We start from the raw sequence: 13444 nt of genomic DNA, 5'->3' as shown, positions 1-13444 counted from the left end.
CGTGTGCCTGGCTTTGACCGTCCTTACTTGATAGTCAGGAGTGCAGACATAGGAGATCCAGCCACACTGAACTGGAATTCTTCCTCAAACCTCCACACTATGGTGGCACTGAAGGAGATCTGAGCAGTCTGGGTCCCACCTGGTGCACCGATGTCTTCCTCAGGCGCAAACTTGAAGCAGAAGCCCACGTTGGCAGTTGAAGGTCTATAGGTGAAGGGAGCATCAATATCTCCTAGGTTAATCAGTTTCACCTGCAGCAGCAAGAAAGCAAAATGGAAATACATGTGGAATCTTCCCTTCTTGTGAGTTATTGTCTAATGACGCAATTAATACCCAGAAATAGCAGACGATGCTATGAATGGCAAAAAAATACAACAGGACAAGTTCTGCCTTTGGGTTTTCCTGCAAAGCAGTGGCAGCTCCACAGAACTGGAGTCCACAACCCTGGGGTTATCCCATGGACACAGAGCTGTGCACCTCTGATCAGCATCACCAAGTTCATTCAGACCTGGCCCTGAGAGCAACGTGGGCTGATTGCAGCTGCGTAGGGAATCACCCCAGAGCTGCTGCTGCCCCACTGAGCACAGCTCCAACAGCACCATCTACTCATTCACCTTTTCCCATGTCATGAAAACAATACATTGATTATGAGGCATCAGCATCAAAATGTATAGACAGCATCATCTTTTGGTAAGAAAACTCAGCATGTCTTTGCCTCCCACAGCTAAACTTTTGGAAGTGTCTGGCATGATGTAGTGCCTCATTTTCTACCTCTTTCAGCTGCTCTCTCTTTGTTTTTTTTTTGCAAACTTGACACTATTGGGGAGGAGGCAAATAGGTAGAAAAATGCTTTGCTTTATTCCCAGGAACACTTTTCTCTTTCTAGAGCCAGAGATGCACCAAGGCTGAAGTGTGGTGAGGGACTGGTCAGCAAGGGAAAGAACTCCCAAGCCCTTTGCAAGGGCCAGCACTGAGCCAGGAGGCTGGATGGCTTTCCTGTGACTTGCAGCAATAAGCAGGAGACACTTGACTGGAAGCTGTCTGCAGTGGACTGAAGCTCAAAGGCAGCCAGTTTGTTCCAGCTGCTTCTGAACAGCCCAGTCCAAAGGTGCCTTGTGTCTGGCACTGCCACAAAAGCCTCTGAACATCCCTTTTTGACCCAGGCTTCGTTTCATATACCAAGGGGTCGTTTTGCAGCAAGCCTCCCAGCTGATTACCAAAGAAGGAACTGGGGCTTCATGAACAACAGACACACCTTTCAGACCCTCCCAGATTTCACCAGTAGATCAAATATTCCCTGCTCACAACTGCCCAGGTCGGCAGCAATTTCACACTTCCACCAGGCTTCCTCCTGCCTCAGGAGCCATCAGGATCCACCCCAAGCCCTGCTGCTCAGCTCATAGACGTGGGGGGTGTCAATGGAAATGTTCCCAAGGTTCAGAGTAGGAGAGCTGAATTCTACCAAGGGTCCTTGTCCTTCCCCTCTGAGCTGCAGGGGCAGCCTGCTCTCACAGCCTGGGGAGAGATGTCCATTGCAGTACAAACATTCCCTCTGTTATACTGGATTTTCCAGGCTGCCTCAGTGCTAGACCCTGACTCTGAGCTGGATGCAACCACCTCCTGATGCTGCAGGAGAGGATATGGACCCTCCTCTTCCCTCAGCCTTGGGGCTGACTTCTAATTTCTAACCCATTCCTTGGGCTGCTTTCCAATTTCAGCCACCAGTCCGCTGAGTTTAAAACATCTCTGCTGCCTTGTAGTGACAGGCCAAGGAGTTACAGGTATAAATTGAAAGAAAGGAAATTTAGCTTAGATATTAGGAAGAAATTTTTTACTCTGAGGGTGGTGAGACACTGGAGCAGGTTCCCCAGGGCTGTTGTGGAGGTTCCAGCCCTGAAAGTGTTCCAAGCCAGGCTGGATGGGGCTTGGAGCTACCTGCTCTAGGGGGAGGTGTCCCTGCCCAAAGGCCTTTAAGGTCCATTCCATCCTTAACATACTGTGATTCTGTGGTTTTCTTCCCATGCACTTAGAGGAGCTTTGAAATCATTCAGTGAAGGCACAAAGCTCCTACAGAGTTTGGCAATTGCCAAACTACCTGGCCCAGGAACACAGGACTTCGTTGCCAAAGTCCCCAACTCCTGACACTCAGCGCTGTGTTCTATTTCCACAGACAGAGCTGAAAGGGCTCAATTCCCACAAAGGGAGAGAGGCAGGTGCTGGCCAAGGCCGCTCCTTCTACCAACACCCTGGGCTCAGGGGGGCTCAAACACCTCTGCTCTGCTGCTGTCTGGGCACTGGGAGGTGATCCAGGCTCAGGGAACACATTTCTAACTCAGCTCCTGCTGCCTGATGATGGATCCATGTCAAATGGACCCATCATCCTGGAGGCCAGGGGCCTGCAGGGGCTGAGTGCTTGTTCACTAAAGCTGTTCTGCTCTGCAGCTCTCTGGCCTTTGGGGGAATGCTGACAAAGCCATGGCATGAAAACCTCTCCCTGCACTGCCTGAGCTGTTCTGGGATCAGTCAGGCACACACAGCATTCTGAGCCCTGGCCTGGCACAGGAGACTCCCTGGGAGCTGCAGGGCCAGGGGGGATGTGCCAGCACTGCCCTGCTGACCAGGGACTCTTCCCAGCACTTCCATGGGAGCCCCGTGGGCTCAGGCTTGCATCATGGCTTCACTGAGGGGGAGAGAAGCAGGGCAAAGGAGCTGTACCTGAGATGCTTCAGTAAGCCACACTTCCATACTCCAGTGCTTCCAGGGGTTTGAAGGTCACCTTGATTTTGGCCAAAAAATTCGGCCCAATTTCTCCCTCCTACAGCAGAAAGAGACAGCAAAACAGTTCTCTTCAAACTTCACATTTCTTGTTTTCAACCACGCTTCTGTAAGCCTCTGTTTAGAGCATTAGTAATGAGTGAACAACACAAGGAGCCCAAGGAAACACTCCAAACCCAGCTCAACACAGCGCTGGAAGCTCTCAATGCTCAGCTGTTCAGCTCCCCCTCTCCACAATATTCCTGCTGCTCTGACAAAGGCTCTTGGTCACATCATGCTGCTGTCAGCTACAGTGGGATGCAACTGCCACTGTGCACTGGTGGCTCTTCACAAGAAGAGAACATGATCCCTGTCTTGGGTTGACTATATGATGCTTTTATCCCAAATCGTCTTGTTCTGTTTATGCTGAATAATAAGTGTTGCACCTTTAGGACTTGTTGCAGAGAGTGAAGGGGGGAGAGAAGAAGCAGCAGTTTGTTTTCAGACACTGCACTCACTCCTCCACACTCCTGCTCCTGGACTGCATTGTGTGTGGATGGACAGACAGCGGGACAGAGCTCTCCTTTGCTTTTAGTTAATTTAGCTTGCTGAGGCAAAGAAGTTCCCTGGACTGTGGGGTTTTTTTCCTTTCTTTGGACCTGTTCAAAACTGCTCTGGACTGAACACCAGAAGAGCACCAACAGCTCCACCAGTGGCCACCGGGCTGAGCCTGGCCTGCGACATTTCCAGCACTAGAGGGACTGATCAGAGACTGAGTGAGCTGAGCTGCAACCCAGGGAGGGACTTTCTCAGTTTGTCATCTCTTTTGGAGCAGCAAGGGGTTTTATTGATTAATACTGTTTAGGGTTTATTGTTTAATAAACAGGTTTTTTCCACTTCAAGGAGGTCTTTTCTCCAGGACTGGTTGGGGGCAGGGGCCGATTGAATCTTCTTTCCGAGAGGAGCCCCTTTAGGGGTTCTCTCCCAAATTTGCCCAGAACCAGAACCTGGGAAATAAAAATATTAGTTTAACCTGTATTGAAAGAAAACAGAGGCTGGCATTATTCTAGGGTTTACTCCAAGATGAGAAGGGATGTTGCACTGTGCAGGCACCAGGCATTCATTGTCTCTCACAATGCCAGTACTCAGAATCAGGACTCTGGTTGATGGCAGGACATGGTGGTTTGCAGAAACAGAAAAGGAAAAGGTTTTTTGTCCCTGTGTGCAGCACAACTCCAAAGGCCCATTTCAACCTTCCACCCTTGTGTCCAGGCTCACAGAGGACACTGGAAGGGACACTCAGAAATAGTGCAAGGCGTGGTTACAGGAGGGGATTGGTATTTCTATGATTAGCCTTAGGCTGAATTTGGCCTCACTTTCCCAGCAAACCATTGCAAGCTTCAGGTCAGTGTGTGAGCTGGCAGTGCTCCAACAGCCTCTGCTGAACCTCACATGTGGGGGGAGCCCCTACCTGTAAGAACTGCTCCCTGTGGACACTGCAAGGACACGCACAGAGTGCCCTTGAGCTCAAGCCCTGGCAGCACAGCATGGCTTTGTCAGGCTCCCAACCCTGCCTTGAGCCTCCAGGGCAGAAATGCTTTTAGCATTTGGCATTTTTAGGCGAGCTCTGCAGGTGCACCAGAAACTCAATGTCCTCCCTCCCAGCACATCAAGCCAGCTGAGGATCTGCCCAGTGACCGCAGCCGGGGGTAGAGTGGGTGGGAGGAGGAAGAGGGGGAGGAGGATGAGGAGGAAGAATAGGAGGAAAATGAGGTTTTCAACTATCACTTACATTGGCTCAATGAAAAAAATGTCATCAGAGAACAGCATGGGGTCTTGGTGCAACTTTGCCTTCTCCCCCGGGAGCCTCAGGAGGGCAGTGTGATCTTCACCAGAGCCCTTCTCCTTCCCTGTTTCTTTCCCCTCCATTAACTTTTCCAGCCACAGCTCTCTCGTGTCCACAGGAATCTACGCTGCCTGCACCCACAGGAGAGACAAAGCCAGCAGACTGTTTAATAAGCCACAGATTGGCAGAGAGAAGTGTGAGTGCAGGAGAGCAAAGCACTTGGGGAGGAGCTGCAGTGTGAGAGATGAGTAATGCGATGATTTATCAAAAAGCAGGATGCCCCATTGCAGGGAATGATTGGCAGCTGACTCCATTGATTCACAAGGCTGAACAGTTGCTTTATTAAACTATATTATATTACATTGTACTACACTATATTAAAGATGCATACTATACTACAAAGAATCCTAAAGAATACTAAAGAAAACTTGTGACTGTCTCCAGACGGCCAGGACAAAGCTTTTTCCAGTTGGCCAAGGAAACAAAACAATCCTCAGCAGAATCCAACTGACAAATCATTTCAGGTAAAGAATCTTCCTAACACATTCCACATGATAGAGATAAGAATTGTTTTCTTTCTTTTCTCTGTGCTTCTCCAGGAAAAAAAAAACTTGAGATAGAGAATTATGTGTTTCTGTTCAGAGAATGTGAATGCCACAATGATTGACTCTCACAATTAACAGACAAATACCATGTACAGAGGTTAAGAAAAATTTTTTTTACCCCCGCAGTTGGTATCACGGGACGGCCAGGGTTGGGATATTTGGGAGGGTCGGCTTGTCACTACGGTGACATCTGACCTCCAATCAAGATTTGAGGAAGTAAACTCCACCACTGCACAGTGAAGAAGGGGTCAATGGACAGAATTTTGGGAGGGGCTAAAGGGTTAAAAGGCAAAACCTCCGTTGCGTGGGTGAGCACATGGTGGGGAAAATCCTTTGCTCCTGGCGCCATAACATTTTCTCTATTCAGTCTTCTGTTGTATTTTTGATAAGGTTTAATAAACCTTTCTAAACTTATGAAAAGGGAGTGGCTATTTCTCCCAAGCAGCAGCTCCCCAGCAAGGGCTGACCCCAAGCCATGGGGGTCCCAGATGGATCAGAGGATAACTTGTTGTTCACTGGCCCAGCAGGGAGTTTTACTCCACACCTGCAAGCTCAGGAGAGGTTTCCAGAGCCAGCGTCCCTCCAGGGAACCTCCTGGCTCAAAGCCTCTGGCAAAAAACTGAGGGAGAATCCATCAGCCACTTCAAGTGGCTTTTCCTACCACTGAGCTGCTGGGGAGGCAGATAAAGGTCATGGAGCAGGACTTCCCTGGGAAGGGGAGACAAAGCTGGGTTGCAGCTAGGTGCTACCCGCACTGTGAAAAATGCACATTATATGATTGGCTTTTCGCATATATGTAAACAAAACATTGGTCTGTTCTGTTTCAGTCTCTATGCAATATTGCATAGGGAAATGTAAGATAACGATTAGAAATCAATCAGATAATACACATAACCAATAACACATCTGCAGTCATACAGTTATCAATCACTGCAACACTGAACTGTCATCCCAGAGTCTGCGACAGCTGATGAACCTTAAAACAACAGAGAACTGGAGAACTCATGTCTGGATTCATGTTTCTCCAAACTCCCTTTGAAATCAGGCTCAGCTATCATACATGGTCAAATTGCCAAGCGAAAAGGACTTGAATACTTTTTGATGCAGAAAACATCTGGGTTGATTGTCAATCATTCCATTCAAGTAGAGCTAGACCTTGGCCAGAGTTCAAACTCTAATTGATGGACATCACTTAATACATTTTAAAACAAGACTGTTAAAAACAGCAATTATGAATAGGAAACCTTACAATTAAAGATCAATCAAACTATTAAAGAATTGAATCCCTCCGAAACTTCTGTCAGGAGAGAAATTCTTCAAACACAGCAAACCTCTTGAATTCTCAGCTGCAGTACTCTATAATAACTGAAGAAATAATAACTGAAGAAAACCACAAAACTGGCAATCTGGATTTAAAGGAAACCTAAAAAACATGAGTAGTTAAGAAACAAAAAGACAAGATTCTGAAGAGACACGTGTCTTGTAGATGATCACGCATAGAGACAGTGAAACACATGAAAGCTGGCTGTAAATATTACAACAATACCTTGATCATAATTCTTATAATAAATTCTGAGAATTCTCATTATATAATGAACTTATCAACAGGAAGTATTTGAAGGGGTTATGACAACTTTTCTAAAGTATTCATATAGCATTAATAACAATCCTTATTTATCAGTATCACCTATAAAATCCAAAAATAACAAAGGTTACAAACTCCATACCAGCAAAACTGTGAATCATTGGAGAATCAGCTGGTGACCCACAGATAGGATCTGATTGATATTTCTCAAATGCTCTGTCTTCAGAGACATTTCAGGTAATTGAATCATTACTAATACTTCTTTCTTTCTATGGTAGTTTCCCTCCCTGAGAGGCATTTTTCACAATAGAAGATTTCCATCTACCTCGTATTTGAAATACCACTGATTTGCATTGTTTTCCCCTTTTTTCTGTATCTTGGGAAAAAGTCTGTGTGCTTTCTCACTTTACACTGATTTTGGACAGCTTTTTTACATGTCCAGCTTTTGCATCTGAAGCCTGATCATCTGGTAAATGCTGTTTCCGTCACTTCTGTGGGACCGGGCTGTTGAGGAGTTCGGTGTGCCTCACACAACATGCGCTGCACCCGCGAAAATCTCCAGCTTGAGATTTTGATGGAGGCTGAAACTGTGTGCTGGCTGCCGGGGCCGGCTGCGTGCCCGCTGCCGTGGGACCGGAGCAGGGCCGGTCCCTCGGGCACCCTCTGCACCCAGACCGCGCCCGCTCTCTGCCGGTGCCCTCACGGGAGTGCGGATGCCCCCGCCCCGAGCGCGCCTCCCCGGCGCTTCTCTCGGCGCAGGCGCGGTCTGGGGAACGCCCCCTGTGCCCGTGACCGACACCGGCGCTGCCCCGGTCCCGTTCTGGCTCCGGTCCCCGCTCGGCCGCGTCCGTGCCGCGTCTGCGCACTGGGGAAAAACCCGCCCCGCTCCGGCTGCCGGGTTTGTGCGTCATCAGCGGGCGCCTGCCGCGCTCCGTGGCGGTCGCAGGGACGCTGCAGCCGTCCCGTCCCGTCCGCCTCAGTCCCGCCCGGCGCGGCTGCCGCGGCCCGTGCGCGTTCCTCGGGTGCCGCCGCCATCGCAGTCGCGCGGGTTCTGCCCTTCGCGCGCGGCTTTGGCACCCCCTGCGTGAAACCGCCGCCGCCGCCATGGCGCATGCGCCCGCCGCCAGCGCAGCCAGCCCCGCGCCTCCCGCTCCCGCGCTCCGCCCGGCCCGGCCCCGCTCGGCGCTGCCCCCGCAGCCGCCGGCCGTGCCCTGCACGCTGCCGACCGCCCGCTGCTGCGATCCGGGCACCGCTGTGCGCGCTATCGCCTCCGCCGCTGCTGTGACTGCGACTGCCCCGCTGCCCCCGTGGGCCCCCGCCGGCCTCCGCAGCCCCCACGGCCGCCTCTGCGGCCCCCCCGGGCTGCTGCCGGCCGGCGCCGCCGTGGCACGGGTTCGCCAGTCGCCGAGAAGCGGCTCTGCCCCGGGTTCCCCGACCCCCTCCGCCCTCCTACCCCTGAGAGTTCTGGGCGTTCTGGGGACCCATGGGACCCTGGGCACTGTGGAGATGATGCCAATTCCTCCCACACCTGTTTGCTAGGGATTACCTTTGTCCCTCTATGGTCGGTAAGGGCAACTGCCGCCTGCTGATGGCAGGATGACTTCCCCCATCCTCGAGAGAATACTGCTGCCTGCTGATAGCTGGCAGCCCCCGCGGAATTCCACGAAATTGCCTCTAACATTACCCTTGCTGGGGATAAAAGCTTCAAGGCCGTTTTATCTTTTTTCAGAGATTTTCACAGGGTGTGTGGCTGCCACGCCCTGTAGGGCTAACAAGATGCTGGGTTGTTCCTGGGAGCATCTCCCCTCCATGTTCTCAATTTTGACCTTTCTTACCAAAAGCTGAATCATCTGCAAGGTCAGTCCGGAGTTTGCCCTGGTCACCATCCAGCAGCTCGCAGGTGAGGGTTTCCAGGCGTGCTTCTGGTCCTCCTCTTTCCGGGTCGAGCTTGAAATGAATCTTATCAGCAGAGGTCGAGATGCTCTTTCTGGATTTTTCCCTTGAGAGTGCCTGTTTTCTTTCCTTCTTGGGCTAGGTTTCAGCGGCTGATGGCTGTGGCGTGGCTGCTTGCCAAGAGCCCACCTGGGTGCCCTCCTGGAGCCCACCAGGGACGCCAATGTCTCAGGGTCTCTTGCTGCTCAGAGTGACCCCAAGAAAAGTTCAAAGTCTCTTTTCCCAGCCTGACGCTTGAAGAAGGAGTCAGGGCTCTTCATTTCTCAGCCTCAAGGTTGTTTATTTTATCTTATCTATAAAAAAATTTTCTCCTGCCCTGCTGAGGTCAGCTCAGCAGGACAGTCTGAGGCACTCTGCCTGCCCCCGGGGCGGTGTTATGTCTTTATACTAAAAACTGCGTGTACAATGTTTACAATTACTTTCCAATACCTATCACCTATGTTAGACAGTGAGCTTCTACTCTAAACCAATCAGTAAGTGCCAACATCACAGCAGAAGATGGAGGCCAAGAAGAAGAAGGAGAAAGGCTGGACACACCCAGTTCCCTCCATCTTGCCTCCTGAACCCCCATACCAAAAACTCCAAAATCTACTTTTCCATCCCGTGACAACTTCACTAATATTCTACTTAAACTGTTGTGGCTTGCTGATCTTCATATAAGGTCTGTAATTGGCTCTACGGGTCATAATCAAATCCACTGGTGTTTTGGGCTCCGTGGCAGGGCTTCGGAGCCCCCTGGCATGGGTCCTGGCCATCCTGGACTGCCAGAGGGATGTTCTGGGTTCCCACAGGTCTCTTCTTAGGTCTTCTACAGGTTGGTTTTTTGTTTCCTCTCCTTCTGCTTGTGCTGGGAAAAACCCCCTCCTGGGACATCTCTGCACCCTGGCATCCTGGGCATCTGCATGGGGATGGGCAATGTAACAAAGGACTGGCTGGAGGCCTTTGGAAATGGGAATTTATGGACAGGTGGGATTGCTCAATCTGACTGCACTGAGCCCTCATGCAGGACAGAGCTCTGGATCTCCTTCCTGCTTGGCAGGGTTCCGTTTCCAGGGAGTGTGGGCAAGGACTGGCACTCACCTGCACAGAAAGGCTTCTGCCTTTTGTTCCTGTATCTAAGCCCAGGGTAAGATTCCTCCTTTAGTGCTCAAAGAAAGGAAAGGAAATCCCAGAAGGGATGTGCTCTGTCTTTGAAATTATTACTAATTGTGAGGAACACCTCTGCTAGAGTAGAACATGTCTCTGGGCAAAGAAGGTCACCCCTCTGACCAAACTGATCCCAGCCCAAAGGCCAGGCCTTCTGCTGGGCTCTGGAAGGGGTTCTGCAGGCAATGTGCTCAGGGGAGAGACCTCCATTGGCCTCACTTCTCCCAAGGATAACACATCCCATCCCATTCCATCCCAAGGGTTCCCAGGATGGCCACAGACAAGAGCAATGGGATCCAGCACACTTACTTAGCTCTTTGAATAGTGCTTCTACACCTTTCTGAGCCAGACAGCCAGCAGCCACAGACACTGGACATCAGATGCACATGAAAATAAATCAAAGACAGGGTATTTAACAAGGACCTTTCCCCAAGGAACTCCAGGGCTGCACGGAGCAGGTTCTGGGGCAGAACACATCCCACAGCTGACCCAGGAGCCCCATGCAGTGCTGGGGGGTTCCTGACCCTCGGGCCCACTGAGGCTCTCCTGGGCCAGGGAGCTGCCTCAGCTGCCACAGCACTCGGGCACCACACAGGTGCCTCAGTCCCACCAGAGCACAGCCACCCACAAGAGGGTGAGACCCTTCTGCCACACACCAGGAGTGGAGAGGAACCTCCCAGGCCCCTTCACTGTCCCTTGGCACATTCATTTCAGCCTGACCCTCAAAGCCCTGCTCAGCAACATCCCCCGCTAGAGTAGGATGTGTCCCTGGTCAAAGGAGGTCACCCCTCTGACCAAACTGATCCCAGCCCAAAGGCCAGGCCTTCAGCTGGGCTCTGGAAGGGGTTCTGCAGGCAACGTGCTCAGGGGAGAGATCTCCATTGGCCTCACTTCTCTCAGGGATAACACATCCCATCCAAGGTTCCCAAGGATGGGCACAGGCAAGAGCAATGGGAGCCATGAGTCCACACTTACTTATGGACTCAAATTGGCCTCCTTGGTCATGCCGCCATGAACTCCCTTTGTTTGTGGTCATTAGGTTCACCTGAAAAGAAAAAGAAAAATGAAAACAAGGAAGCTTCGCTATGATATTTCCCCTTAGGTTTTAGAAATGCATTTAAGAGCTTTTTTGTGACACATAGATCCCTCAAAATACACATAGATCCCTCAAAATATACTACTCAAACCTCTGATCTACTCAGGGTTTTTTAATTTACCGATTTTCCCTTCCATCACTGTCCAAACGGAATACAGCTCTTTCCAAGATACTCAGTCCTTGCTTGTGGTCTCCCGTATCATTTTCTCTAGGTTCACTCTGCAATGCAAGGGAAAAGAGGGGCAAAATCTCTGTGGTGAGCAACATCTCAGCACTAGAGAAGACAAGGCAGTTGATAAGATGTTCTGTTGCACTCCCAGCTGGTCCCTAACCCATCTTGTCTGCCCTGGAGCTCTGAGAATTCTCACAGACACACACTTCATCTTCCTTGGTAAAAATTAAGACCTTCTGCTTTTGCAGAGTGCAGAACCTGGTGTTCAACCCCAGTCATATTTTCCTCAGAGGCAAGGGACCATTTTCCATTCCTTCAGACTCAAATCCTGGAGGTTATCCTGACCAGCTATGAAGAAATCTATGGTGAAAGGACAAGTGACCTTGGCTGGAGTCGACGCAGGAAGTGTCCCGACCAGAGAGTAATTACCACTCATTCCATGATGCAGAACGCATGAAAGACACTTTATTATTCGTGTACAGTATTAAGAAATATACAGTTCATATAGGAACAGTAGTGGACCTAAGACCTGATTGGTCTTAAGGTGAAAACCTCTCACACTAGTGATGCATTATGATTAGTACACTCTAGCAAACCATTTTTATAAACAATGGTTATAGAAAGAGAGATAATAATGGTTTGATTTTTTTTTTCTAGGATTGTTAGGTTCAGTTTGTGAGGAATTGTCTCTGTTCATTCTTTGACTGAACTGAGAATATTTACAGGCTGGCTGCCAAATGCCCATCAAACTTCTCTCACTCCCCCTCCTCAACTGGACAGGAGGAAAAAATACAACTGAAGAGCTCACATAAAGCCTGGGACATCCCTCTCCAGCTGCCACCATGGGCAAACCAGACTCGACTTGGGGTCGATTACTTTGCTTTTTCAGCAATTCCCAATAGAGCAGCAAGCTGAGTAACAAAGACAAAACTGAAATCACCTCACTCCCACTCTCCCCTCTCCTGGCTGTGAACACACCTGGTGCAGGTGGCTGGGGCAGCTGCAGTGCCTGATGCAAGCTGAGCTCCAGGTGGGAGCCCCAGACAAGAGCTCATGAACTGCCAACAGAGCCCAACAAAGGGCACCAAGAGTGGTGGCACTGCTGGGGAAGGGACACCGAGAGACCCAGCAGGAGCTGAGGGCCCGGGAGGAAGAGCCAGACTCGAGCCTTGGGCATGCAGACTGAGGGGATAAAACTGAGGGGCTCCCTTGCTGGGGGAACAGCTCAGGCTGTTCCTGTGTCACTGCACTGGGAATAAATGGCTTTATGGAATCAGACAGCTGAGACTGCTCTGGGAAGCCTGGGCTGGAACCAGGGAGGACACAGGGGCTGGGTGTGGGGAGTCCAGCAGGGCCCATTGGGGCCCTGCAGCCACTGCTGTGGAGGGGCTCCTCCCAACACTGAACACCTCTGGTGGCTGGAGTGTGATGGCCAGAGAGCCTTGGGAAGGGTCAGACTGGGAAGTTTCCTAAATATCCACTTCTGCACAGCTGGCTGCAGAAAGCAGGGCCCTGCTGACCCTTCCAACAAAGCTGCCTGTCCCTTCTGAGCACATCCATCAGAGCAGCAGGGACAAGGTGAAGGCAGAAACAGGGACTGCTCAAGAGTGAGGAAAGGTCTGCTCAGGGCACAACTCACTGCTGTGCTCTGCTCTCCCTCTTTCTTGCACTCCATTTCCCTGGGCTGTCTGCTCCTTGGGACTTTCTGTTTTCTTTGGCCACGTTCCAGAGAAGGAGGACCTGGACTGAATTAAGGGACCCCTTGCCAAAAGCTGCTGCATGTCCAGAAAGCTTTCCTGGTGTTCAAGGAGAGGATAGACCCAGGTGAGGAAAAGAGGGGAGGATTAGAAATAGAGAAATGCCAGCAGGGAACCACGAGAAGTCACAGCCCCAGGGCCCATGGCTATCCCACGGGTCTAACTGAAGGTATCAGACAGGAAATGCCAGGGGTGATTTCCCAGGAATGAACCCTGCTCCATCTCTTCCCACTACATTTTACTGTTTTGCTCTGGTCTGAAAGGAGGGAAAGCATATAAATGGCAAAAAATGCTCAGAGTTTGAGGAGTTTTCTCCTGAAAGCAGAGCAATAGCGTGATGGCTTCTCAAACAGTAACAATGAGTAGATGATGTGCACGTGGAGCTGTCCTGGATGTACCTCTGCCATTGATCACTGATGAGCACCGACATTAGCTCAGATCACCGCTCATGGAAAGATGGTTGTGCTTCCAGGGATGGGTCACCCCACTTCTCACAGACAGAGACACATTGTCCTCTCTGTCTCTCATAT

Source organism: Melospiza melodia, chromosome 17 (genome assembly GCF_035770615.1).
Source record: "Melospiza melodia melodia isolate bMelMel2 chromosome 17, bMelMel2.pri, whole genome shotgun sequence".
In the NCBI taxonomy this organism is placed as follows: Eukaryota; Metazoa; Chordata; class Aves; order Passeriformes; family Passerellidae; genus Melospiza; species Melospiza melodia.
The sequence above is the reverse complement of the archived record's forward strand: the minus strand, read 5'-3'. Positions refer to the sequence as shown.